This window comes from Epinephelus fuscoguttatus, linkage group LG6, assembly GCF_011397635.1.
Source record: "Epinephelus fuscoguttatus linkage group LG6, E.fuscoguttatus.final_Chr_v1".
NCBI lineage: Eukaryota > Metazoa > Chordata > Actinopteri > Perciformes > Serranidae > Epinephelus > Epinephelus fuscoguttatus.
The window spans coordinates 38,616,497-38,644,241 of record NC_064757.1 but is presented as its reverse complement, the minus strand read 5'-3'; the positions used below and the strand labels follow the sequence as shown (position 1 = coordinate 38,644,241).

The 27,745-nt window shown below is 42.8% G+C and overlaps 1 protein-coding gene across 1 annotated transcript in view; it reads right to left on the bottom strand.

The window, feature by feature from the left end:
* hs3st1l2 (heparan sulfate (glucosamine) 3-O-sulfotransferase 1-like 2) overlaps nt 1-26,713 on the bottom strand; it is a 47,306-nt gene extending 20,593 nt beyond the window's left edge. The window contains exon 1 of the mRNA XM_049578634.1: nt 26,446-26,713. The gene's annotated coding sequence lies outside the window, so the exon portion shown is untranslated. The remainder of the gene's footprint in view (nt 1-26,445) is intronic.
* Between the last annotated feature and the right edge of the window lie 1,032 nt (nt 26,714-27,745).

The following is a 27,745-nucleotide window of genomic DNA, read 5'->3' as shown; positions in this document are numbered from 1 at the left end:
GAGAGCAAATTTCTCCACCAAGGTCAGTAAGTCTTGTCATTTTTGACATTTAAGGCCACATGGGTGTAGTTTTTGGGTCTTTGCATACTTTTGATGTTTAGCATTTTTTTAGTGTTTATTAGAGAACATTAAATGCGGTGTTCAGACTATGAGTGACACAGCAACAACGTGACCAGCTTCATTACTGTCAAGTTGCTGTTGAAGTGTTGTTCAAGCATTTGTTAACGTCGCCACAGGCTTGTGTGTCTGCTGCCTGCCACCTCCACTGAACGTCATCTAAAGTTTGTATTTGGACATAAAATAAATGCCTGTGATCAGAGTCTGAGCCCCATTTTAACATCACATTATGCTGCCCCATTGCATCCCTGTATGCACCGCGGCACACAGAAAGCTAGCATAGCGTCAGCTAACTAAGCTAAATAACACAATACCACAGCTAAACACAAACCATATGAGTGGCTGATGCCTCACTGCAGCACTGAAAAAAGTCGAGGTCAGCTCGCTTTGAAGCGAGTCACAACCATCAGCAGCAACAAGTGTTGGGCGTCCATTTGTATCCTTGTGTCACCGGCTTCCGTTGAAAATGAATTGTAGTCTGTTGCTGTGTCACATGTGGTGTGAACACAGCAGTAAGACTGACTCAAAGTAGGGCTGGGTACCAGTGCCAATACGATTTCCCTAAAAGTGATACAAATACTAACAGAGTGTGATATCCTTTTCAGTGCAGCTGCAAGTTGTTTGCACATATTAGATACTGCATATCATAGGCCATGTTTAAGCAAAAATAATCCGCTGCAAACGGAGTTGTTTCTTATTTTAGTTTTGAAAAAAGTCGCAATCGCAGTGCACATGGATCTGCAAAAATGACCAAAAACCCTGTAGTATACAGTACAGGCCAAAAGTTTGGACACACCTTCTCATTCAATGCGTTTTCTTTATTTTCATGACTATTTACATTGTAGATTCTCACTGAAGGCATCAAAACTATGAATGAACACATGTGGAGTTATGTACTTAACAAAAAAAGGTGAAATAACTGAAAACATGTTTTATATTCTAGTTTCTTCAAAATAGCCACCCTTTGCTCTGATTACTGCTTTGCACACTCTTGGCATTCTCTCCATGAGCTTCAAGAGGTAGTCACCTGAAATGTTTTAAATATATAATACACATTCTTGTTTTATATTTTTTGTCAAAACTTGACAACTTCAGTGAACTTTGCTGCAGGGTTAGATTATGGAACACATTTTTAGCTTTTAGCTTTTTTTGATAACTCCATGTATAAATTAATTTGTCTGGACTCTTCGCTTCAAGAAAAACTTGTTAAGCCACAAAAATTACAACCATTTACAAAACATCACTTTTTCACCACTCCTCCTACACATTTTATCCAGTTCTCACAAAATCAGCAGCGTCACATTCATGACCTTGCAAAAAATGTTTTATAGATATTGTCTTACTTTAATTGTTTGCCAAATTCTGGTATGTGTGGCCTATTTCGACCATCACAACAACAATGGCGGACTCCCGAGCTCTGTTTGTGCTGCTCACCCTGTTGAATTTATCAACACTTCTCCAGCAAAGTGTAGATTTACTGTAGCAACTTTACCTCGTCGTCCGTCCAGACAAACATTCATGTGGTTGCCATTTTGTTTGTTTATACATCACCACTCTGTAGAAGGAGGCGCATGTGCACAGGCACGTGTTGTTTCATTACAGAGTCACACTGCCAACTACTGGCCTGGCATGTACAGTACAGGCCAAAAGTTTGGACACACCTTCTCATTCAATGCGTTTTCTTTATTTTCATGACTATTTACATTGTAGATTCTCACTGAAGGCATCAAAACTATGAATGAACACATGTGGAGTTATGTACTTAACAAAAAAAGGTGAAATAACTGAAAACATGTTTTATATTCTAGTTTCTTCAAAATAGCCACCCTTTGCTCTGATTACTGCTTTGCACACTCTTGGTATTCTCTCCATGAGCTTCAAGAGGTAGTCACCTGAAATGGTTTTCCAACAGTCTTGAAGGAGTTCCCAGAGGTGTTTAGCACTTGTTGGCCCCTTTGCCTTCACTCTGCGGTCCAGCTCACCCCAAACCATCTCGACTGGGTTCAGGTCCAGTGACTGTGGAGGCCAGGTCATCTGCCGCAGCACTCCATCACTCTCCTTCTTGGTCAAATAGCCCTTACACAGCCTGGAGGTGTGTTTGGGGTCATTGTCCTGTTGAAAAATAAATGATCGTCCAACTAAACGGGATGGCATGTCGCTGCAGGATGCTGTGGTAGCCATGCTGGTTCAGTGTGCCTTCAATTTTGAATAAATCCCCAACAGTGTCACCAGCAAAACACCCCCACACCATCACACCTCCTCCTCCATGCTTCACAGTGGGAACCAGGCATGTGGAATCCATCCGTTCACCTTTTCTGCGTCTCACAAAGACACGGCGGTTGGAACCAAAGATCTCAAATCAAAGCACAGATTTCCACTGGTCTAATGTCCATTCCTTGTGTTTCTTGGCCCAAACAAATCTCTTCTGCTTGTTGCCTCTCCTTAGCAGTGGTTTCCTAGCAGCTATTTGACCATGAAGGCCTGATTCGCACAGTCTCCTCTTAACAGTTGTTCTAGAGATGGGTCTGCTGCTAGAACTCTGTGTGGCATTCATCTGGTCTCTGATCTGAGCTGCTGTTAACCTGCGATTTCTGAGGCTGGTGACTCGGATGAACTCTGACTCTGATCCTCAGAAGCAGAGGTGACTCTTGGTCTTCCTTTCCTGGGTCGGTCCTCATGTGTGCCAGTTTCGTTGTAGCGCTTGATGGTTTTTGCGACTCCACTTGGGGACACATTTAAAGTTTTTGCAATTTTCCGGACTGACTGACCTTCATTTCTTAAAGTAATGATGGCCACTCGTTTTTCTTTAGTTAGCTGATTGGTTCTTGCCATAATATGAATTTTAACAGTTGTCCAATAGGGCTGTCGGCTGTGTGTTAACCTGACTTCTGCACAACACAACTGATGGTCCCAACCCCATTGATAAAGCAAGAAATTCCACTAATTAACCCTGATAAGGCACACCTGTGAAGTGGAAACCATTTCAGGTGACTACCTCTTGAAGCTCAAGGAGAGAATGCCAAGAGTGTGCAAAGCAGTAATCAGAGCAAAGGGTGGCTATTTTGAAGAAACTAGAATATAAAACATGTTTTCAGTTATTTCACCTTTTTTTGTTAAGTACATAACTCCACATGTGTTCATTCATAGTTTTGATGCCTTCAGTGAGAATCTACAATGTAAATAGTCATGAAAATAAAGAAAACGCATTGAATGAGAAGGTGTGTCCAAACTTTTGGCCTGTACTGTACATGCCAGGCCAGTAGTTGGCAGTGTGACTCTGTAATGAAACAACACGTGCCTGTGCACATGCGCCTCCTTCTACAGAGTGGTGATGTATAAACAAACAAAATGGCAACCACATGAATGTTTGTCTGGACGGACGACGAGGTAAAGTTGCTACAGTAAATCTACACTTTGCTGGAGAAGTGTTGATAAATTCAACAGGGTGAGCAGCACAAACAGAGCTCGGGAGTCCGCCATTGTTGTTGTGATGGTCGAAATAGGCCACACATACCAGAATTTGGCAAACAATTAAAGTAAGACAATATCTATAAAACATTTTTTGCAAGGTCATGAATGTGACGCTGCTGATTTTGTGAGAACTGGATAAAATGTGTAGGAGGAGTGGTGAAAAAGTGATGTTTTGTAAATGGTTGTAATTTTTGTGGCTTAACAAGTTTTTCTTGAAGCGAAGAGTCCAGACAAATTAATTTATACATGGAGTTATCAAAAAAAGCTAAAAGCTAAAAATGTGTTCCATAATCTAACCCTGCAGCAAAGTTCACTGAAGTTGTCAAGTTTTGACAAAAAATATAAAACAAGAATGTGTATTATATATTTAAAACTGTGGGGATGAATTTTCGATGGTTTCTCCTTTTGAGGGGAAACACATCATTTTAATTACTGCAGCTTCACAGACCACACACACTGTGCTTAATTCACACCCCTGTCCCCTCCCTGCTGCCAGCATCCTTGTTTATATGCTCACACACACACACGCACATGCACATACACACACGTGCAGACTTACAGACTTAACATATGTGGTCTCTCTCACAGTGACAGTGGCCCCGACAGCTTGGCCTGACAGTGAGAGGAGACTGACCCGTCAGAGTGGATTTAACCCGACTGTCACTGAGTGACGGGGCACTCGAGGGGTGCAGGACCGTTGTGTGTGTGTGTGTGTGTGTGATATTTTGGGGGGTGAGGGATGGGAGGATTTGGGTGCATCCCTCTTGGCACATCGGAGGGGTCAGTGGCTCCGGGGCAGCAGACACCATGGACTTGTTGTGTGGGGTGAATTCAGTGTTGTTTGTTGTACGTTTTGAGTGTCATATTTGTGTACATATGGGCGTCTGGAACGAGGGCGAGCTGACAGATGGGGGTGGGCAAGTTGTGTCTGGTCAATATCATCACGGGCCAGCGAGCCCAAATATTATCTGGGTCCTGAACTGTGGCTTTTCTGGGTTACATGCTGGACAGAAAACAAAACGGGGAGTGAAGGAGAGAAAAAAAGCAGATGGTGTTTATGTAAAAAGAAGAGGATTTGAGTGTTGGAGGAAGACGAGTGGAAAGTGAGTGACAGATGAAGAGAAAGAAATGATGTACCAGCACCATCAGGTGTGTTTGGGCTCCTGCTGCTATCCTTACCATGGCAACGATTGTTGCTCTCACCTGGGCAGTCGACTCCAGGGACTGAGGATTATTAAAGCGAGGAGGATGAGTGGAGGGGTGGAAAAAGAAAGGAAGAGAGTGAGAGAATCAGGGGATGAGGGAGGGTGTTGGCGGTCGTGGTTGCAGATGATGCCACAGTTGGTGTGGTGTTAACGGCCAAACGGTGCCCTACGGCGACAGTAATAAACCAAAGCGGCTGCTGGTGGCTTTGTTGGCCAAAATGGGCGATTAGTCTGATTGGTGCCTTGACTGCTCAGCCCTAAAGTAAACACAGACACACAGAGAGAAAGATACCCTGGCTAGCAGGCATGTTTGGGCTTTTTTAAAGCTGCAGTAACTTGAGATCTTTTTTAATAAAAAACATGTTAGTCTAAAACCCGGTTTTCACCAAACACTTTTGGCACGGCACCTTTGGAACCAACAGTAACCCTTGAGACATGGTACCTAGACCCTAGCGTTTCCACCGCAATCAGTACTCTTAAATGTGGGCGGGGTTGTTGTCACTCACTGCTCCGTCCAGCACTCACTGTTTTTCCTCAGTATCGGTGACACAGATGGAAGTCTGCACCTGGTTTATCGTCCACAGAACGAGGCTGCACGTGACAGTTTCAGAACAAAATGTAGTATATGAAATATTTAAGGTGTGATGATGAGTTCACGTCGTCAGCTCATGCACTGAGTAACTTTACAAGTTAACGTTCCACCTTAAAAGTTGCCGGCAGTCTTGTCTTGTTTAATAAGTCACAACTCTAAAGTCGTTGCACTCAAGTCCCAAGTACTAAATGTTGAGTTTCAAGTCCTTAACAAGTCATAATGTGCTCTTCATCACGTGTGATGCCTTGCTGTTTTATCACAGCGAAGGGGAGAATGCCAGCCGATTCCTGCGTCCCAATGGCAGGTTTATAGCCACAGTTTACATCTAGTTAGTTGAATTAGTTTCTGTTTTATATTTCACTCATCTTATTTAAAAAAAAAAAAAAAAAAAAAATTAATCGTCGGGCCTGGTGGAAAGTATCCGAGTAAGTCCAAGTGAAGTCACGAATCATTGGCGTCAAAGTTTAAGTTGAGTCAAGTCTCTGATTTTTGTCAGGTCTAAAGTTTTAAAATTTGTGACTCAGGTCTGACTTGAGTCAGAGTATCTGTAGTTCTGATGAGTAATACTATGTATTTATCCACAAGAGTTGATGAACTGAAATATAACAAGGCTGGATTCACATTTTCTTGACTGCGGCAGAAGTAACTTCCATGTGAGGCAGTGAAAACGAGTTAAATAACATGTCAGAGTACTGATGGTGTCATTGCTCAGCCTTTTGCCTCCCATGTTAAAATGCTGATGCTCAAGCAGGTGAGGTAAACTCTGCAGCAGCTGTCAGCCAGCTGCATGTCAGTGTGCTCATGTCAAACTTCTCCTCTTGAGCTTTAAGATTAAAATAGAAAAACAGCAATGAGTGAGTCCTGAATCATCAGAGAAGGCTGGAATTTGAACTTTTGCTTTCGTTTAGGAGCTCAAATACAAAGTTATGTTATGTTGTATGTTTTTATTCAGGTGCTGTATTTAAGTGCAAATTCAAGGTACAGTATTTCCATTTAATGCAATGTCATAATTAGCATTTTTGCTGGTCAAGCATTAGCTAGAAAGCTCCAGATCATCAGACCAGATCATAAAAATTTCATATGACTTGACTCGTCTTACCTTACTTATAGTAGGGACTCGACTTGACTTGCTTGCTTCTCACCACAGTAACTTTAGACTTGTTATCTTTTTTGGATTTCCTAGCTCTGCTCCATCCATTTTTAAAATGTCTGCCGTGTCCTACGATCATATCTCTTGTGAAGTGACCCTTCGCCGCCCCTGGTCGTTTCAGATTTCCTTCACTTTCAGGCTGGTTTTGTGGATTTGGAGCTAAATGTTGTGCCTGGGGCACGTCGTGTATTAATGATACTCGTTACTTGGAGAGCTTGGAAAAAGATATACGTTTCTTCCAGGGACGGCGCTATAGCCCCGTCAAAAATCTGTGTAGCGGAGGGGCGGGGGGAGTCTTTTGTTTATACTCGCGCATTAGGCTAAGGCTAGCTAGCCTACAGTCCGTTGCAATGGATCGTTTTGTGATAAAGAAAAAAGAGTGCAGGTAGAAAATGAAGACCAAGACCCAGTCTCCCAGTGGGACAAAGAAGAAGAGGGAGTTTCGAAAAATGAATCTGAGAGAGGAACTCATGAGCCAGGACGTGAAGGAGCTCCAGAGCAGTCCATCGCTGCCAGCTGCTCTACAGCCCCCGTTAGCTGCAATGCTGACACAGACACCGCTCCCTCTGATTTAAGCCAGTCACCTGTTGATGAACCAAGGCGGCCTCTTCTTCGGCGTTATCCAGCCATGAAACTTGGACAGCAGGATCGCTACTTCAATCATAGATGGTATGAGGATTACAAATGGCTGGAATATGCATATTAATTATGCATATGGAATAAATACACTTGCTGTTGCATTTTGGATGTATTGTCTGGTTATTGGCAGGCGCATGGGCGCTGTCCGGTGCTGTATCTGTCACCTCTGCACGTGAAACATTTTTGCCATTGCCTTGTGGTCACTTGTATTAGGCTTAACTATTTTGTTGGATATTCTTTGGCCAAATTCAGTTAAAACCACTTTTATATCGAACATGTTTGTGTTGTGTATCATAGCTGCTTTTATTGAAAAAACAAGTAACTGAAGTCATGAAAATCAGTTATTTTCTTAGCACCCCCATGCATTGGTCAAGCTCCTCCTTAGCTCCGGGAGAGAAAAAATCCTGGCACCGTGCCTGGTTTCTTCCCTGTTTAAACCCTGAAAAGTGTAGGGTTAGCTAGCTAGCTACTGAAGATATAGCCTACTGAATGTATACACATGCTGCTTTTGCTTTTTAATGATTATAACAGTGAAACAAAGGTCGACCCTGCTGTTCAGGAACCAGTGAAGGGAAGCAGGGAAACTTTGCTGATATTGAACCAGCTGTGTGTCATCGCAGTGTGTGCAGATGAACAATGTTTTGCTTCCCTGCCCGTCTGGCGGTGGAAGTCCGGGTGCTGGCAGCAGCACGAGAACGAAGCCAAACACACACAGACTGTAGACCCCTCTGTCTGCTTCTCTCTGGAATCACTCTTTCATTTCTCCAAACATATGATAATATTTTATCAGGGAGTGCAGTTAGTTAAAGTGTGGGCACCATGCTTACTCTGACAACTTGTCGGACCATCATAAAGGGGCGGGGCTTAGCAAAAGGTCAGTTACACTACACTGCCCCATGATCTGTGTGGTACTACTCCGTATATGTACGGTATAAGCTCACAGAAAACTCAAAGAGGGAGAAAAAGAACACAAGGTACAGACAGAAAGCTCCGTCTGTATTTGTTTCTGACATTGGGCATAAATCAGCCATTACACCCACATCTAATAGTTTGACAAACAGTCATGTATTTTTCAAATGAGGCCATTAAAGTGTGTTAAAAGGAAGAAAATAAACTGATGTGGGAAGAAAGTTCCCCTTTGTTTCTGTGGATCATTAGGACGTTGGCGAGCGGACAACACAGTGTGATTAAGTGCTGTTTGCAAAGTGTAACTCGCACGCCACTATAGATTCTTTAAACTGACAGTTTAAACTCTTGCAGAAAATGTTTCTGCTGAACAAGATGCACATAATAGGCTGAGCCCTGCAGTAGCTCCAAATTAGTCACAGGCAGAGACGTAGGTGCAAATGCATGCACATGTATTTACACGCACAAACGCATTGCAATGTAGACGGACAAATTACACTCTAATAACTGCATCCGCTCCGTGGCTACTTTCACAGAGCTCCACTGGTGGTGCATCCTTTCTTTCTTTCTGCCTTCCTTTCCCTCTTTGAGCTCAGTATCCCACTGACTTTCCAGACCGGCTCGCTCAGCCCCTCAGCGCACACACAAATGACACACCGACACACACATGGATGCACAAACTCATTCCCCCACATACACAGAAACATGTCCATGTACTCTGTCGCTCTTTTTCTTGCATACACACACACACACACACACACATGCACACAGCGGAGAACATGAGGTGCCTAGCAGGGGGCGGTTTTGATTGACCAAGCACTTTATGACTCTTAAATGGCTTTATTGCCTTCGTACTTAACCCCCACACACCACCTCCTTCCTCCCTGTCACACCACAACACACACACACACAGTCCTCAGGCCGTCTCTGCGATGGGGAATTAATGAGAGCCATCACTAACCTCATACACACACACAGATTCACACACACATACATACTGCCACCCAGCTTGCGATTTGAGCTCCCTCCTACTGTCTGGAATCCATCAAGGTCACCCCGCAAATCTAAAGCTCTGCTCCTCCCTCTGGGGTCTTTCTGTTTGCCCTCCATGACCTCGCTTTGATTTTTTTTTCTTCTTAAATTTTGGGAGCAGGCCAGGATTCGTGTCTAATGACTTTGTTACTGTACAGAGCGGGTCGATATGAAAGATTGGGTTGATTGATTTTAATTGACAGGACACCAGGGTGTTGGAGGTGCAGACTGCCAGTAGGATGGGACAAGGGTTTGACTGACATGAGAATATGAAGGCTTCCCCATAAATTTGTTCGAATTTGACCTCTGTTGTCGCCAAAATGACAAAGAGAGAGATTTTGTGTTTCATTTTTATTTCAGAGTGTAGAAAAGCATCTGCAAACCACCCAAAAACATCAAGGAATCTGATTAAATCTGATTAAAATGCACAGCCCACAACCGCTGCTTGCAGTAGGTTTTGCTTTCCACCTTCTTCAGCACTGCTTGCGCTGAGTTGAACGGTGACAGAGCAGTACACATCAAGGTGGCTAGCTTTACGCCAAAAACAAACCAAGCAGCGGCAAAGTACAGCCTGCGGCAAGCTGGCAAGCAACAGCTAAGCTGCGGTGGGCGCTCTGAGTTGTGGTCGTTTGATTCTGCAGTGAAGTGGGGCCAAACTAAAAGCTGGGGATAGTTTACAGAGAATACCCGCAGCCAATCAGGAAGAAATTCTTTACGCCTGAATCACATTAACACACCTCCCAGCTGCAGAATTATGTAGTATTGTGGCGAGCTGCACTTCGCTGCTGCTTGGTGTGTTTCGGCATTAGCATCGGAGGGAACACAGATTCAGCCACACATGTTTGAGCCTCAGTCAAACCCAGACTTATATGAGAGGCCTGTCGTGCACCAAAACTGGCAACTAGCAGACGTAGAATAGCAAGTGTAAGATCTTCACTTTAGCCCGCCCTCACCAAAGACACAACCACATAGGTCGACTGTGAAAGCCGCTTATAACGACCCATACGTATGTTTATTGCAAGCCAGCAGCCATAGTAATTATAACAGGAGCAGATGAGACATGATGAAGCATAAAAACGACCGTGCTATGTTGTACAAATTTCAAAGAAGCCCCTATAATGTGGGTGGGATTTGTGGTGGATGGGTCAAACAAACACAGGACTTTGACCCAGCGGTGTTCATGTCCTTAAGTCAAGGTTGACTTCTGACTTCAAATGTGACGTGTTGTGTGTCAAACCATGATATCTTTCCAATACGTAACCACATAGTTTATGAGCGTAACTACGACAGTTTCATGACACGAAGGATGTGTTTAAAACTGCTGTATTTAGGACGGTAATATATGTCGGTTTGTGGCTGTTCATGACCTATTCTGTCGTGCAGGTCTGAGAGAGTGCTGCTTTTATTTGTTCACGTTGTTAGTTAGCTTGTAGGCTAGCTGGCAGTGGTTCATACAACGTTAATGGTTGTGAAACACACAATAACACCTGCTTTAATGGGGTCTTTCGGTAGATAGTAAATGGAAGCTTTAGGGTCTGGTTTGCATCCAAAAACTGCACACTATTCACGATGCTAATGCTAACTCTGCTCTCTGTACTGATAAGCCTGCTCTGCACGGGAGGTTTCAGGTTTTTTGCCGGTGTTGTGTCGCAGTCTGTTCCTCTGTCCATATGTGTTCCCGTATAAGACAGTGACTGGCTTCTGAGTTAGTGACGTACCTAATCTAGCTTGTCCAGCGTACGTTGAATCTCAGATTTCAGGGAAGTGCACAGACATAGCTCCCGTTAGTAGTGGAATTAACAAACTTTGCACAGATACAAGTCAGTATATTCAAGGTTGGACATTTTAGTGGACATATACTTGTACAGGGAAATAGTGAATCAAGCATCACCTCATAAAATCTGCAAACCTTTCCACTCCCTTAAAACGTACACATTTTACAATGTTATGACATTATGTAGTACACGACTTACACTCATTTCCTCTATATCAGTATTCTACTCAGGTGGTGGTGTTCCCGTCCATAGTGAGGGGGAAGATCATCCCTCAGCCTGAAAACGTTGGCTCGAGCCCAGTGTGCTGACAGAAAATCTAATCCTGCTGTTGTGCCCTTGAGCTAGACACTGAACCACTCTCTGTCACTGACCTCTCAGCTCTGTGCAGAGGAGGGCAAGCGAAAGGAAAATTCCCAATGGGGATTAATGCAGTATCACGTTATTAATACATAGTGTAGGCAAACAAGCCATTGAACACTATAATCTGTGATAAACCTCTGACAAGAGGTGTCATAGTGGTTGCAGTGCTTTTGAGTTTTGGGCCTGCATCATGGTTGTTTTGACTTGTAACCACTCTCTCAAGGTCCTAGTTCAAAGGGATTGATGGTGGAATGTAACCAAGTACATGTGCCAAGTACAAGTTTTAGGTACTTGTACCTGAGGATTTTCCTTTTATGTAACTTTATACTTCTACTCCACTACCTCTCAGAGGTAAATATTGTACTGCTTTCTTACTTTTCACTTCGCAATTTTTCATACCCTTCCTGTCCAGTGAAAACCATGTATCTCCACATTTGGTAAATTTGAATGTTTGTGATAAAGTGAAGGAGGAAGTGTTCCTTTATGAGCTGAGGGAATTTTTTCCGACTAATAACGCTAAATAAACTCTTCAAAAACCCTCTTGGATCAGCTGGAAAATGCATCGTCACAAAGCTGAAAACAGGGCTGCTTTTCTGATACGTGCCCCGCACAGGACAGGGACTATAAACATATGATGATCTCACGGAATATGATGCATTGCTGTAGATCAGGGGTGGCGAAACTGCGAACTGTTTTGAAATGGCCTGTGTCCACTTTTTAAAAGTAAACTAGAACATGGCTTGAGCATATTTCTATTAGACTGTGCTGTATGTACATCGCACTGCCTCATCAAAACACTTTGTCACTTTAATCTTGAACAACTACAAGCAAGTCCTGCCACTACACCTCTTAATATGAACACTACATGTCACTACGTCACCTACAATGATTGATTACTAGTCGATAAAAACGGTGGTGGTGGTGGTGGACAAAGATGGAAGTTAGAGAAATACTTTTTGTAATATGTGGACACACCAATAAACTACTATAATGTCAAACATTAAACTGTTTAGTAGTGTTGTGCAGTTATTTTGATAACTAACATTTTTCCATGAAGGCACGTCTGCATTATACGTGACCAGTTAGGCGGTGTCAGGGGGAAACGTGGCCAGACAACAGCATAAGTTAAGAGGGTGAAAAGTCAGAGTAATGGTGGATGGGTCAAACAATCACTGACTTTCACCCAGGAGGCCGGTGTTCACCTCCTGCGTGAATATAAAGCCAAACCCTGTTAAATCTTTCTAAACCTAACCACGTACTTTTGTTGCCTAAACTTAACCACGTGCATTAGTTGTTGAAGAAAAAACTCATGGTGGATTATTTCTCCAGTGTGGTTTTAGTGTTTTTACTTCAGTAAAGGATATTAACACTTCTTCCAGCACTGCTTTTGAGTATCAGACTCGTAACTAAGCTGTCAGAACCCATCCCCTCTGGATCAGCGTTTTTTAATCTGTTGTATTTGCTGTGAATCCAACTCAACTACAACTTCCATCCCCCCCATGCTGATATAGGAGGTGACGTTTGATTTTCAGCGGAGTACTCCTCTAAGACTTGGGTTTAAGACATAATATAAGATTTTCTCATTCTCACCGGGGTTTGGCTGTCAGGTCCATGCCTGCAGGTCTCAGCCAGAAAACAGGGTGGAGCCATAATCACACAAATTACAATTGTGTCGTCGTGCTGTCTCTCTCCATCTGCCATCCACCAGGAGTTCTTGTCACCTCAGAGCTGCTGAGGTGTGACGGCCTCGACGTTGTACATGTGTGTGTGTGTTTCCCTGCTAAGCCGGAGTCACTGTGAACCTTCACCCTGACAGAGCGGGCGGCTGCCAGGCTGATGAACTCCTACCCCAAGGTTTTACAAACACAGTTAACACTGACCTCCTGAGTGCACGGCCTCCCTCCAGCTCTTTAAGCACCACTAGATCCTTAAATAAGACTTAAAGGAACCAGACTTTCAGGCAGCCTTTGTTCCAGTTCAGCTGGAAGTGCACTATGAGAATCAGCCTGAAGAAGACTGAAACTCACTTTAGATAGAAAATTACTTAGAAATCATCTTTTTAGGGTGTTTGGTTTGAAGGAAGTAAAGCTCAACATTCGGTCTACTTTTATTTTAACTAATAAAGGAACAGTGTACAGGATTTAGTGCCATCTAGCAGTGAGAATTGCAGACTGCAACGAGCTGATACTTCCATGTGCCACGCGTGAACTCCTGGTTAGGATTCATAGTGTTCATCGTTCAGGAGGTTTTAACTGGGAGCTGAATTATCCGCTGAGGTCTCTTCATCTCCAAAACAACCAGATCTGGTGATTTAAACCGGTAAAAACACTGAGTGAAGCAGCTTCACGTTAAAAATCAGTTTTGTTTTCTTTTGTCGACGCTGTTCAGCTTGTTGCATGTGCGCTGCTAGCCCAGTACCCGCTAATGTTTGCTCACCTTTTTTCAATGATAACTTAAGATCCAGATGCTCAGCGGGTTTTGAGCGGGACTCGGATTATCCACAGAGGTCTCTTCCTCTCCAAAACAGACTCTGTGATTTAAACTGGTAAAAACACTGAATAAAGCAGCTTCATGTTAAAATAATTAGTGTTTTCCAACACTGCTTGTCACGGAGGGGCCACTAACCACAGTGGCCAGTGTTTGGTTTGTCTGTTCTGAGCTACTGTAGAAACATGGCGGTGCAACATGGCGATCTCTGTAGACGAGGCGATCTCTGCTCCCCATGTAGATATAAACGTCTCAGTATAAGGTAACACAAAGACAGCAATTCTTATTTTCAGGTGATTACACACTACAGAAAATAAACTTTATTTATGGATCTGAAGGTTCGGACACACCAAACCGACATCAAAGAACTAGCGGCGATGAAAGCCAACTGTTGCGTCGTCTACGTCGCCCTGTGTCAGTTGCATTTGAACACACTGCACGGACTACATCCGACGGCCAAGTGGCACGTACGTTCTGCACCTGTGTGAGAGAGAGCGGAGTGACAGAGTGGTACATCCTGTCAGCCGAGGGGTTACCTATCTGTGCAGCCGAGCACGGCAGCACCTCCATGGGCTATTACTTCCAGACGGTCCCGGTGTTTCCTCCGCAGACTCCACTTCACTCAGCTGCCCGATAAACCCGCTGCTTCTTCCCACTTTAACCTGAATAACAAACCAGGGCTCGGTGCTCCGGTTGGATCCAAACGGAGAGCTGGGGCTAGCTCAGAGGCTAGCGGAGGCTAACTGGCTGTGCTTCCCTCCGGTCATGCTGCAGCTAATGCTCCGGTAGCCGCTCCCAGCTAGCTCCGGTTTCAGTGGCAGCTCCTGCCAAATTTCTCAGGGGGAGCAATTGTTGTGATGATGACTGAGGTGACCCGTTCAATGGGTAAATTTAAATTAATTTGGCTCTACAATGACTGAACAATACACTGTGGTCATCAACAGACTACTTTTCATCAGTTTGCCCACACAAATACCTTTGAATGTAAACAGAGACCCGTTTTACCATTAATCAAATAAAACTGAGTAAGGTATTCACTGAGTCACTGTCAGTCTTAATCAGAAAACATTTTATTATAGCTAAGTGGAAATTCATTTTGTGTTCTGATTAAATGCAGGCATACCCTACAACTTAATACAATGTACATGACATAGTATCACTGCTCTTTGACCTGACCTGAACAGGTTTTTTTTTTTGTTTTGTTTTTCAGTTTCAGTTATATATTGGGAGGCATTTTGGGCATTGGGGAACGTGTCCCCCTCAGTGTATATGGTGACTATGCTACTAAGGCTAATTAGGCTACTGTTGTCTGGGTGCGCAAAGGTGAAGTGGCTGGTCTTGTCATACAAAGTTTGATGGAGTGTCAACTGGACAATATGGAGATATTTGCATCTTGAAAGCCGGACTACAAACACAAACACACACGCAAGTCTAAGACGTGGTAAGATACGATATTCCTCACTATATGAAGTGACTGATAACAAGATCTGTATAATGGATTGTAAAGAAATTTGTCAGGTTTTTATCTTGTAGACACTTGATCTGGATTTATAGTGTGATGGGATGACAGCACAATGATATGTGTGATCACTGGAAAGCTCCGGTCCTGCGCTCCGGTTCCGCTGTTTCACGTGATGTGTGGCTTCTCGCTAATGGTCGCGGAGAATATCCATAGAGAAGAACGGGTGTGAATTTCGATGCACTATGCGTCATACTTTATAACCTCTATGGTTAAAAAGCCTCTTGGATCAGCTGGAAACATTAGCCATGTTGATCTTGGATGTGACCGCTGCGCAGTGGCGCTGCCTCATGTGATGTCGGAATAATTGGAAAAATTTCCGACCATAAAGCAATATTTCAGTGGAAATGGTTGACGACGTGTTTTTTAAACATTTTGAGTGATAAAATACAACACATCTTCTTTGTAATGTCCATGTTGTCTCCACATTACGACTTAAACGCTCATGAACACACAATGAAGTAAGAACGACTTCCCGACATGGGAAATCGGACCATCCAAGGAGCACATGAATTATACTTGGTGGTTTACGTATGACGAAAGCACGTTGGAGCAAGCCCTCCCTGAACACATAGAGATTGCATTGGAGTGCCTGCATTTAGAAAAAAAAAAGCATTTTACATGGAAGTCTATGAGAGTGAGTCAGGGCGATTTCCAGCCAGGCTGATATCGCCCCAAAGGGCCGGAACGTGACTTCACACTGCATCTGATTGGATATTCAGAGGCAGGACGAGCTGTTTCAAGTGAAAATGATCAGAATAATTAATATATTGTGTATATATGACAATAATGATGATGATAATCATACATTTATTATCATCATCTTTCTTTTCTTTTGTGGCTCAAGGAGGGGCGGTGCCCTATCGCCCTCTATTGGCCAGCTGCCCCTGTCCGGTTTGTTATTCAGGTTAAAGTGGGAAGAAGCAGCAGGTCTGTCAATCAGAGTGTACTCTCTCACTGCCGCCGACTCAACGTGCTCAATCGGCTGAAAAGCCGCTGACGCCGACACCCAAGTGCCAACGGTGCGGGACACACCGCAAAAACTAGGCCGACAGACACTCACTGATGGCCCAACTTTGGTCGACGGCCGACCATGGGCTTGGTGTGTCAGGGCCTTAAATCCTACACACTGGACCTTTCAAATAACATTCAGTTGCAATAATGCAACTTTGAGAGAGGACTACTTGGAAATCTCATTGCATTTTTTTAATGCTGGCCGAGCTACAACCTATAAACACAAGTGATGACCAATTTCAAATTATGCTCTCTAAAAAGTTCATGTTCCTTACTTATCTGTCTTACAGATTTTATATTTCAACGACAGTGCTCGTATATGTGATCATTTTCAGCATCCTATTTACAAATCTCAGGTGTTGACGTCTCTCACAAACACCTGAACGAACCAACAAATACACATTTTTTGGAACAGTCCTTGTCTTGAGAAACATGAGAAAATTGCCCACAGTGGTAGATTACAGTTTACAAGCACATTTAAAGTATCTGCAAGTTGATTTTACTGTCACACTGCACTGTTGTGAGTTAAAATCATGGGCTGCAGACAGCACCTTCTCATCCCATCTCGTCAAATGTCTGCACTTTTTCAGGGCTGCTCACGCCGACATATTACGTGCTAGGTATACTCCTGTCTCGGTCAATAACGTTCAGGGACGGCATGTCAGTTTAAGCCTGTTAAATGCATTGTGTCTCCTCTAAATAACCTTCTGTTTTCACAGGAAATGTACAGTTTCTGTTCATTAGATGCATACAGTCAAAATAAACCTACAATGTTAGTAAAACACCCCATATTTTACGTTTATTTCCTTGTACAACAAAACCATGTGGTTAGGTTTAGAAAAAAGTGTCATGGTTTGTCTCTACATCGGTGAAAGTCTGGGGTTTGTAAGACCCATCCACCCCTCCCACCTGCCCTATAGGGACTTTCCAGGTCCTTAAATTACATCGTTACCTGCAGCATTTCAAACTGACGCCACCCAGCAGTGTATCATACCGTCATACCATCATACCAAAGGTGGCTTTCAGTGTTGCTGTCCGAAATCATTGACAAAGCGACAGTATTTGATGAGTTCAGAATGAGAACGAGCTCCCGCAGGAAGCAGAAGCTCTGTCACCTGCTATCAGTCAGCAGTAAATTATTTGCAGTTAATTAACTAAAACATACAAAACAACTGATTTGGACATTAAACCTATAGAACCTCTACAGCTGCCAACAAAATGTAGTAAAATGTTTCAGATAAAGTTCATATTTGTGCATTTTGATTAATAAAAAGTAGATTTAAAGTTACCTCATACTAATCTGTTCGAAATATAAATGTAGAGCCTCCTCCGATCAACCTTTAAATCACCTTTACACTGTTAAAGAAAAAAACCCTGCTGATGATGTGACTTTCCCTTCCGTGCCTGCACTAATATCCGTCAGAGAAGACGTCAAACGATATCTCACGCTGGAGCTAAACTGTTCAGTAACGGATGAGGATGGAAAATTTAGCTCGCAGTAATAAAACACTGAGAGGAGCCAATCGTAAAAATGACACTTAAAAGTTTTGATTGTCGGAAGTCGTCTGAATATGACTCTCTTGTATGCGTAGTATTGCATGAGTTGAGTGTGTGTATGTGCGTGTGTGTGTGAGATGTTAATGGGCTCACTGGCTGCCCTGTTAGACCCCAGGACTGTTCAAAGGATCACACTGACTGTCTGCTGCCTCCTTTTAATGTTGGCAGAATTTGGAGGTGTCTTAAAGATACTGTTAGTCACACACTCAGCTCCAAACAAACACAAAAACACACACACACATACACAGTTTGCCAGATTTGGTGATTTTGAGGGCGTGTTAGACAGTCAGTGAAAAGGGGAGGACTATCTGTGCGTGGGTGTGTGTGTGCGTGTGTGTGTGTGTGTGTGTGTGTGTGTGTGTGTGTCCTGGTTCAGTGCGCTTCAGAGGACGTATGCACTCTGCTCATAAATAAAGGCCATGCATTATTCAGGGCTGCTCCTCCAGCTAATGCCCCTTAATGTGCCCAAACAGCCATAATGTACTTTGCTACCAAGGTGGCAGAGACCCCCTCATACACACACACACACACACACACGCACGCACACACACACAGATGTCAGACCTCCACCCCTAGATTTGACACAATGTCTTTGTCAGTGTCGCTCTCAGGCTCTTATCTCCCTCTCAAATCGTCCCATGTTCCTAATTTTCACCCAAAAATCCATTTTGCTTTTGATCCAAATTGCTCTCGCTCACGCTGTCTCGCCAGATTTCCATCGAACTTTGCTCGATTTGTCCCTAATTCTCCACCGCCACTGTCTCCCTCTCCCTCTCCATCCCTACACTTTTCCTCACTGTCTCTTTCTCCCTTTTTTTTATTTTTTATTTTTATTATTACCAAAAATGTATCCGAGTACTGTTCTGTGAAACCTACCATTCTTCCCTCCTGCATGGCCCCAGGGCGGCAGCTTTCTGCAGATTTAGACTTGTGTCTAAACACGGATTTGTGGCTGTGAAGCTCCGACAGCGGAGCATCCTAAGTGCGTAATCTTAATCAGTTTTGGAGGAAATTAAACTGATTAAATTCGGAAGTAAACAGGAAACAGTTTGGAGCCCAAAAAAAAAAGCCACGAAAAACCATAAAATCACTTTAAGGTGAAATGTTTATCGCTGCTGCTTTGCTTGTCTGCATTTTATCGACAGTGTTTTATGTTCTAATCACTTTGTAATTGATTCACTTGTTTACTGTCTGCGGTTTTAATTGCTTTGGCAGTTTGTGATCCTCTTTTGTTTTGGGCTTTGTGGAGCACTTTAACTCTCCCAAAGTGTAACATAACTCAAGTTCACAATTTATATTTGTTATAAGAAATACTGCACTGTTTAATTTTCTGTCTGGAGACACTTAAAGCGCAGCTCTCTTGGATTTCTTTTGACACATTCAAAGCTACTTACTGACCCCTACTGGTTTTGAATTTTGAGTTACTGCTTGTGTTGCCGCACCCAACAGTGATGTCAAATTGTACTATTGTGCATTTTCATTTTTCGTCTGGAAAAGAAATTGCTGTATATTTCCACCTCAAAAAGTTACTCCCCCATGTTTGTGCTGCCTTAATGTCTGCAGCACAACCAAGTTAATCAGTGTTTTTATGCTGAAAACAAATCAGATAACTACTTGTACAAAGGAGTTGCTTGTAGTGATGAACACATGGAGAATTATAGACTCTGCAGTTCCCCGCAGCTCTCCAGAGCTTTATAGCAAATTTAGCTCATTGGTTTTGTAGTCCATCCCATGACTTTACTGTTTGGTTCACTCTCACTGCTTCCAAAGCGTTGTTAGCAGCCGCAACAGGCAGCGGTTCAGGAGTTCAGGTGTTGGTAGAGACCAAAAACGGAGCTTGAAGAAGAGTGAATATAGGACTTACATTTCTTAAAGTGGAGAGAAACACGACTCCAAATGAATACTGAAGTTGCTCCGTAACTGCTGGATGTGTAAACAACTGCTTTCCAACATGTTCCTCATATCAGTGCAGCTTCTCTCAGCTGCCTCCAAGTGACCAAAGAAATCAGTTATTGCAGGTTTAAAGATCTAATGTGTAGATTTTAGTGGTACATAGCAGTGAGGTTGCAGATTGCAGCCAACTCAAACTTGTCCCGTCTGCCAAGCATGTCGGAGAGCTGCTGGGGTCGACACTAAAAATACAAATGGCCTGATCTAGAGCCAGTGTTTTGTTTGTCCATTCTGGCTACTGTAGAAACATGGCAGACTCAGTGAAAGAGGACCTGCTCCCTATGGAGAAATAAACAGCTCATTCTAAGGTAACAAAGAGGCAACAATTCTTATTTTCAGGTTATTAACTAATGAAAACATAGTTGTGAATATTATATTCAATTTATGCCAATATATCTCCCTAAATTTCACACACTGGACCTTTAAGGATTCTACCTCTTTTTGGGATCGTTTTTGAGAAGGGTATTGGTCAAACAACACCACAGAGACTGTTTGAATGATTTTGCAAAATACTTAATCTAACTTCTGTCATTCCTGTCTCCTAGAAATTGCGATTGCATATTACTAAATTGACAGCGGCACGGTGGTGCAGTGGTTAGCACTGTTGCCTCACAGCAAGAGGGTTCCCCTATGTGCAGAGTTTGCATGTTCTCCCTGTGTCAGCGTGGGTTTCCTCCGGGTACTCCGGCTTCCTCCCACAGTCCAAAGACGTGCAGGTTAATTGGTGACTCTAAAGTGTCCGTAGGTGTGAATGTGAGTGTGAATGGTTGTCTGTCTCTGTGTGTCAGCCCTGTGATAGTCCAGGGTGTACCCTAGGCTCCGACGTCCCCCCACGACCCCCAACAGGATAACAGCTGCAGAAAATGAATGAATATGACTAAATTGCATCCATAATTACATTGTGGTGACAACATAATCTCTGCCTGGACTATGTTCAGAGATGTTTCTTTGGGTTAGTGAAACACTACATTTATGTACCACGCTGGATTCACAGGGAGGTGGTCGTGTTGGATGCAGGACTGTGGCACCAGAGTTCTGGGTTCACATCCAGATTCCTTTCTGTGGTTATGTTTGAGCAACAAGGGCACTTTGGTTAAGGTTAGGGAAAGACTGTGTTTTCAGTTAAATGTAAATAAGAAGGCGAATAAGAAAATAATGCTGTAGTCACTACGGGTGGATAGCGTATTGCAAGATTGATTATCTTGGCTAAAAAATGATGTTATAAGTGAACATTTTGCTGATACATTCAATATTAACATTTTGGTGACATGCTAACATTGGTGCTCAATATTTAGAACATGTGCCTTTGCCCCCCCCCCCCCAAATAAAAACATGAAAAGGACTTTCATTTTGACAAAATTAAAGCCATTTGCATCATAAATTGATGCAGAAAAAGACACAGATTTGTGCATAAAAATGTACCAGGGGGCGGCAGTGGCACCGGCTCAAGTCCCCGTCCAGACCAAGTAAAGAGCATAAGCTGGTAGCTGGAGAGGTGCTAGTTCGCCTCCTGGGCACTCTGACATCCATGTGTGTGTATTTTGGGTCTGTGTGTACATGACAACAAATTGAATTTCCCCTCACAGATGGATAATGTATATCCTCTTCTTTTAGAATGAAGAAATTCAAGTGTTAGATGCTCAAAACTTTCTGGCGGAGGACCCTTAACCCACCCAGTGTTGAAACCAAAGCTACGCCCTTGCTTGCCAGGTACATTGATTATTATGTCAATAGAAAATTGGCGTGCATTACCTTTTCCTCAAAACGTACTTGCCGTTGTAAATTAATTGTATATTACCATGATTTCTAGGAGACTTATGCATTCATTATGAAGCAGTTCCTCAAGAATAGAAATGCAATTGACCTATGGCTGAGTCCCGCCCTCAAACGCGACAAGCCAATCACAGTGCGTATAGCCATTCCCACACACTCGGACATTCTCTACCTGGACGTCCATTGAAATGCATTACAGAAAGTCAGTTTTGTTCGGTTTTATGAACTTTTTCGGAGATTTGAACTTTAAAAATGGTCAAACGGTGTGCATGGGGTACATGCAACTCTGACACAAGGTATCCTGAGAGGCTGGGCAACGAGGTGTATTTTTTACACTTTAAACCACATCTCAACCGAGAAAAGTGTCTCCTTTGGATAAAGTTGTGTGGTAACGTTAGACCACAACATCAACTCAACGTGAATAAGATTAACAATGATGTCTACATCTGTTCTAATGTAAGTCAACATCGTGTTTGAGGCAACATATTGTCACTTTGCTGGAAAGAAATATAAAGTTATCTTGAACATCTCTAGCTAACGTTAGCTAAAGTTAGCCTAACGTTAGCTCCTAGCTGCGTTGTTCATCATGTCACCTTGTTTGCTGGGAGTTCATTAGCCTATTTTGTTCTAGTTTTGTACTTTGGTGATCGTACATCATTATTAGCTGTTGTCCAAAGGGCTCTAGTTAAGCTAACGTTAACTTCTGGAGCTTAGCTTCATTAACTTATCTGTAATGGCAGAGATAACAAAGGTTGGCAAACGTTATGCTGAATGATTCAGTGTAAATACTGTAGCACCAAACTAACGGAGAGACACTCTTGGTAAAGATGGTAAAAAGGCCGTTATCCTTTTCTCATATTCTGAGCCAAAAACCTTAACTTCAGTGGCACTTTAACTTGTTATCTTTGATGGTGACGGCAACGAGATGCGGTTCACAAGCGTACGCTGTGACCTGTAAATTTTGGCTTGTAATTTAAGCTTTTCATCGACCTTCTCAACAATAAAATGATGAATATATCCCTCCAATGCAGAGTTTAGGCCCTTTTGGTTTCTTCTCAATGACATCTGATCGTTTTGTCCCCAAAAATCAAAAGTTGCCTCCTGTGAAATGCCGTGTACTGTGACACCTGCCATAGCGCCGGTCACTGAATGTAGTTTGTCCAAGTTAGTGGAGGGGGGCGTGGCTTAGCCATAGGTCTGTTGTTCAGCTACATCTAAAAAACTTTAAATGATCCATACTGCAGATCGTTTTTCTCTGTATTTATCTATTTACTTTTTAAACGTGTAGTGTATTATCATTCGCTCTGAAGGTTTGGAATAGATGACCAGTAAGGGGCCTAGGGTCAAAAAACATATATGGTTAGGGTCAGAGAAGATATTTATGGCCCAGGTTTAAAGATGGGTGATGTCCAACTAGGATGACCCTCTGTGGTCTGTTTAACTTTGTCTCACATTTCACAAACATCACCAGGTCTATATAAACAGGGAGTTTGGGACTGGTTTCAGAGTGTTTCATATTGGCTGAAGAACCTCTCCAAGCATTCTAGATGCTTGATAGATGCTGTACTTCTTGTAATAAACCTTTTCTTATGCAAGCAAGATGGTGTCATCGGAGACTTCTTCATCACCTTAACATCATCGCTATATAATAAACAACAAACGTATTTGGTGCTAAGTGCTCGATTTATTTGATTCTTCGTTTTGTGAGGTTTTGTTTGGATTTTGTATTAGTGTTGGGTTTCTGAGTCTGACCTTTAAAGTCACCTAAAGTTGGCCGGTCGCTGCTCATGCTTACTATCTAATCCGATTCTTCTTCTACTCATTAAAAAAGGTAATGTAAAACATGTGACTGCCTGTGGAGATGTTTTTTTAGAGGGAGCCGTGTGTTTCTGTGTTACAGTATCACAGGCTGATCTAATCGGGTGATAAGTGAGTAACAGTTATTTAACGTGAACCCTTTGTTTACAAGATGCGCCACATCATGGTGTAACATTAACCTCTCACATGACACCGATGGCTCACAGTTTGTTTTTGAGACACACAAAACACGCCCCCCTCATTCAGCACACACACACAGACCAGACAATGACTCCATTCATCCTTTTACTCTCTCCGTCTCCCTGTCTCACTCTATCTCTCCTCCTCCTCTGCTCACATCAGCTCTTTGTAAACACAGTGAAGGTCAAAAACACAAAACACACCAGGTTTGTCCCTTCGCAGCCTCTCTGACCTGGATCTGCTCCGGGTGCTTCGTCTTTTGAATGGTCTGTTTGAATTCTTCAGATGTTTCAGAGTCGGTATTGTCTTCTTGGTGGTGCAGACTCACTTAACCAATTAGTCATGTGGGAGTGTCATGATAAGTGGAGCTGGTGGTGCTCAGCTCAGACATGTAGATACAATAAGACAACATGAGAATATGCAGTACTTTGTCTTACATTATTAGAAGGAAGATAGACCAAGATATTTTGGTCTTTGCAGCAAGTCCTTCAAATGAAACGACAAAATACGTTGTTCGTCCATGACCTCTAAACGAAACATTTCCTGATCTGACTCCACATCATCAGGACGACATCATTTATCTGTGCCTTCCAAAGCCGTTTCCAATCACGCCTAACCAATGGCTAGATTTGGGCTTGAATATAACTTGGTTAAAGGCATAATATGCAGAAAGTGTCGGTTACTGTTTGTAAACCTGACATTCAGACTTCAGCTTGTACCTGCATCGCAAACTTTGTAAGAACGTTACGCTTGCTGTAATGGAAAAGCAGATACTTTAGCATGGTAACAAAGCCAATTGCTGCTTTACCACTTTGTGTTTCGCCTTGCTTTTTTTCCATTGCTTTCGGTGCTGTGCTTGCAATTTTTGTAGCTTCCTCTTGGATGCCTGCCGCTTACGATCTGGCAACTGGTCACTACCTTTTTATGAAGTCCGGACTCTCACCTGCACGCTGTTTTTGGCATGCCCATAAAATAGTAAAATAAAAGGAAAATCAGACATACGTGCAGAGGGGAGGATCTCTGCAGATCAGGCTGATAAAGAGGCTACCTTCAATTCATATATATCCCGCATAATCGGGAAGGCTGTGATCCCATGACCAATACGCTGACAAGAGTAAAGAAGGAAGTACTATAAAGACTGAAAGTCCGTGTAAAGATGCAGGTTGGGGTAGTGGATGAGTCAAACAACTTTCTCCCAGGAGAATGGTGTTTGTGACCAGTGAAACCAAGAGAACTTTGAGTCATTTTAAAGTACGTCATCATCTGAAAATAAGAACTATTGCGTTTTTGTCACCTTAGAAAAAGACATTGATACCTACACAGGGAGCAGGTCCTCGTCTATGGAGACTGCCATGTTGCACTCCCATGTTTCTACAGTAGCCCAGAATGGGCAAACCAAACCCTGGCTCTAGATAGGGCTTTTCATGTTTTCACATCGACCACTGTAGCCCCATAGTGATAAGAGCATCACAAAAACAGATTTTTTTAACATGAAACTGATTTGTTTTTACTGGTTTTAATCCAGGGTGCATTTGTTTTGGAGAGGAGGAGACTTCTGTGGGTAATTTGGCTCCTGGTAAAATCCTCCTTCGAATTCTACCCGGGACAAGTTTCAGCTGGTTGCAATCTGCAGTCTTCACTGCTAGAATTAACTAAACTTCCCTTAATCTTACACACTGGACCTGTAAGATATAAAAACCATCCTTGTTTCGGTTTATGTTAAGGTCAGGAGGCATTGGGCGTCAAGGTTACAACAATAACCACATGGTTAGGGAACAATCGCGGTCAGGATTAAAAGAAACCAATGTTGACTTTTAGCAGGAAACAGGAAACAAACCGCGGTCACTTGTGTTTGAGTCTGGCGTTCTGTTGACCGTCCAGCCAGCTCGACCTTGCTGCTCTCTGTGGACTTTGTGGCTCTACAATAACGTCATCCAACTTCACTTTGCCACCTACAGACAAAAGTCACAATCACTTCAGCCGTTACAGAGCTTTGTCACTGACATCGCCCAAATGTGTCATTGAAATTTAAATAAATTAAACAGATGTTTAAATTAAGAGTAAAGATGCAAGAATCCACAAGCTGATACCTAAATCATCAGCAATAAAGGCACTTCAAGTCCAGCAGCAAATAATAAGCCAAATGTTTACCTTATTTTTAAAACAGTGGTTTTATGATGCCAAAGTAATTTATTCTAATAATTAATAGTAATTTATTTCGGCACCACCAAAAGTGAAGAAACAAGTACGGGTGTTCGTGTTAAACCTCGGCAAACACAAGTCATCAACATGAGCTCTTGTGTGATTAGAACGAGTCCCCACAACTCCATAAAAGTGATGTTTGAGATACTCTTTTGTTAGCTTATTAAAAAATTCCTCCTGAAGCATTTTCATTCTGCTTTCACTCATATTCCACTTTGATTTTAAAACACACCCAGCGCATGCTTGGATGCACACACACAAAAAAGACCTCCTCAACTTCGTCCACACAGATGAATGAACCTCACATGTCCCCACTTTGCCCACATGTCAGCATTTGTGACTTAAAAGCACCACAAGCGGCTCAAAGTTTACTCTCTGGCAGGTAATACATGAACAAACAAGCCTCCAAAAGCATGGGATTTTATGGACTTGAGAGAAGAGAGGGCGAAAACTTCCAGAGAGTGAGGGTAGATGAGGTTAACTCTGTCCACTGATACTGTCCACATACAGTCACCCTGCACAGCATGAAGTGGGACTTTACACCTTTGCGCAGTTTTATTTACTCGTAGCAAATGTTGCACTTTGTGTAAATATTGGCTATGATGCAGAGTATGGCGGTTGTTCACATTCAGGCTGCTATCACTAAGAAGATACGCAGTAAGTGAATGAATGAGATAAAAAAAAAAAAGAGCTCTTACCTGATTGATTGTTTTTACTTCTTCTCTTCTCTTTGCTTCTGTCCTTCCTTCCTCTCGTCAGTTTTGCTTCAGCTCCCCGGGCATCGCTGAGGAGGTGTGTGTCGAGCGTCTGGGCGTGTGTGTCAGGAGTGTGTGTGTGTGATGTGTGAGAGTGTGTGCAGGCTGGTTAGACAGCGGCTCTGCTTTGTGCTGCCGACCTCGGTGAGCGTGTTGTTGCAACTGACTGAGTGACTGGGAGAGAGGGAGGGAGTGTATGAGAGTGTGTGTGTGTGTGTGTGAGGGAGAGAGAGATTAGTTCACACACAAACACATCTCCGCCTCAGGGAAACACCCCACTCCCTCTCCTCCTCCTCCTCCTACCTCCCCCTTTTTTTTCTTCTTGTCTTTTTTTTTTTATTTCTCTCCTACATCAGGTCTTTTCTTTTCTTTCATCTGATCACCTTGAAGGACTCATGGAGTGAAAACATTTCCAGTCCCCCTTGTTCTCTGCTCCCATTTGACACCAGCCGATCCTCCTGCCTGATTCTTGGTTTTTAACCTCCTCTTTTGTTGTCTTTCCTCCTCATATTCATTCAGTTTTGCTGTTGTGAGTCCCCAGAATCATAAATAAGTTAAAGAGAGCTGGCACAAAACAGCACAAATATCTCTGATGGGTTGCTCTGCCTCTCTCTCTGTGAGCTGTTGCTTTTTGTTTGACTCTGTATCAGTGGAAAATATGTCATCTTTTTGCACTTTCCATGTTTTTCCTGCCTTTGACTCTACAAAGACATTAAATTGAATAGCGAGGCTGTTGGTGCAGAGAGAAAGGAATCTTTTCACTTTTCAAATCATCTCAGGGACGAACCGCTTATTAATGGCTGTTGAGTGTGACTTGACAGCACCTGGATGAAGTTTTTTGGTAAATGTCATGATGTTGAGTGTTAGAGAATCGTGGCATGAATAGCTTGATGAACGAAACAAGTAACTTTTATGACTATTATTGTCTGATCACAGTCAAGCCCTTCAAGATTCTTTCTATCAACAAATAATTTGCAACCACTTCAATTAATACTGCAAAAAATCTCCATATCCTCAGGTCATCTTTGTCCAGAGCTGAGTCCTTCACCTAATTTTCCTAAAGTAAGTGAGAACAATTTGTGAGTGCAGTAAAATCTTCAACTCATGGTGGCTTAGACTCCCCAAAAGAGGTAAAAACAACAGATTGGAGGGTAAAAGCCTTAATCCTTCTGTAATTTTAAATATTACAATAGATTTATTCCCATATTCATGCTAGGAAGAGCCAATCCGCCACGCCGGGGAT